Genomic DNA, 2,104 nt, shown 5'->3' on the forward strand with positions numbered 1-2,104 from the left:
TCACTGGCATGAATGGAAGGTCTCCCTCACTGGCATGAATGGAAGGTTTCGTGGGCAGCGCTTTTCTCTGTCCTATCCTACATTCACTCTTAGCATCTAGAATAGTGTTATCACAGGAACAACATAAAAGTATACTCTGTGGTTAACTGGATTTACTGTCCTAAATCTTGGGCATGTGCAGCTTTGAGAAATATACAGATTAATGTTAAAAACAATGGTCAGTAGCAGGGAGATCCAACAATACACTAGTCCTGCATGCATACCCACTGGCATGTTTCTACCTTCCTAACAAGAGCTGACAGCTGTTTTGCTGCATTCTGTAAAGGGCAGCTGCTGCTGCAAGCCCAGCTGGTGGGTCCGTAATTTATCTGCCTGCTGCATGCCTTGAACTCTGGGAACTCAGATGAACTCATCACACACTCTGGCCAGAAACTAGGGGACTGCTAGCTTTGGCATTTTAATTCATTTTTGGTGTCGGCTGCCCTTCATTGATTCACTAAATTATAGAGGTCTGAACAAGAATCCCTACACTGGCTTCTCAATGGTTCTTAAGAAGCCAGTGTAGCTCAAGGTTGTTAACCCAAGTGATCCCTTATCTATCCAGAAAGCAAGAGGTGTGATAAGGCCAGAATTCTAACAGATACTCATTCCACATGTGTCAGAGACAAAACTAAGTCCAAGACAAAATCGACAAAGGTGATTTATTCATAAATTTGTAGCAAGGGAACCCTTCTGCTGAAACCTTTGTTTCAGCAAGGATTCAGAAGGGTTAGATGTTATAGAGTTAAAAGGGGAAATACTGACATTGTTGACTTGGCAAATGTCCTATAAGGGTAGGGCTTGTGGAAGCAAGCCAAGGGACAAACTGGTCTTCAAGTATATTTGGCCATACTTGATTAGCTTCAAGGAGGCAAGTGAGCAGTTGGGGAACATTTCGAAAGAGGAAAGGGGTGGAGAGTTTTCTGTGGCCAGTCATTTCCTGAAAAAAGTGAAGGTTCATGGGATGCTTTTTTGCAGTCTGTCAGCATGGTTCTTAGGGGTAGGGTGGGGTGGTGGTGGTATGTGCTTGCCATAAGCAGTTGTTTCTCACATGAATCATTAAATTTCAAATAATTAAAATTTTAGAGTTGGAAGGTATCTTAAAGTTAATCTGGTCGCTCTGACTACCCATATTCCCACTCTCATCCCAAGTTCATTTAATGAATGAAAAAACTCAGACACAGGGTAATTTGGTGTCTAACCCTTAGCAAACGTTAGATGTAGAATTAGAAGTTTTCCTGAATCCTAGGACTGTAGTATAATATCATGCATTTTAAAAGTAAAACAGAAAAGAAAATGAAAGAAAATACAGTAAGTAGCCACATAAACCAGTTATAGCTGTATCCATTGGTCCCCAGCTTTTTTTTTTTAATATAATGAGGACATTTTAATAATCTTTATTGTTTTTTACATCTTGGTCTAAAGTAAACCAGTACCTCTCTGTGTATTATACGCTTACAGTAGAAAATCATTGTATTTGTGTGTATGTATGTGAAAGTTAGAGAAGATTTCTTTGAACCTTAATTTTACAGTATAAAAATTTTATAGTCTACAATGACAGAATGGCCACAGGCAAAGTGGATAATGTCTCTTTGTGATCCTGGCTGAATTGTGGCCTCACATGGAAGTTGGCTTAATTTTTCATCTTTTTATTTATTTATTTATTTTACTTTGGGTGAATACTATATCTGGCAATTCTCCCCATGTTATCCCTCCCCACCCCCTGTCTCTCCCCTACACCTCCCCCCGAACTGCCCCCAGTGTGTGATGTTCCTATCCCTGAGTCCATGTGTTCTCGTTCAACACCCACCTATGAGTGAGAACATACAGTGTTTGATTTTTTGTTCTTGTGTCAGTTTGCTGAGAATGATGGTTTCCAGATTCATCCAAGTCCCTACAAAGGACATGAACTCATCATTTTTTATGGCTGCACAGTATTCCATGGTGTATATGTACCATATTTTCTTTGTCCAGTCTATCATTGATGGGCATTTGGGTTGGTTCCATGTCTTTGTTATTGTACACAGAGCTGCAATGAACATATGTCTGCATGTGTCTTTATAGT

Source organism: Sapajus apella, unplaced genomic scaffold, assembly GCF_009761245.1.
Source record: "Sapajus apella isolate SASKATOON/1434 unplaced genomic scaffold, GSC_monkey_1.0 scaffold33, whole genome shotgun sequence".
NCBI classification, from domain to species: domain Eukaryota; kingdom Metazoa; phylum Chordata; class Mammalia; order Primates; family Cebidae; genus Sapajus; species Sapajus apella.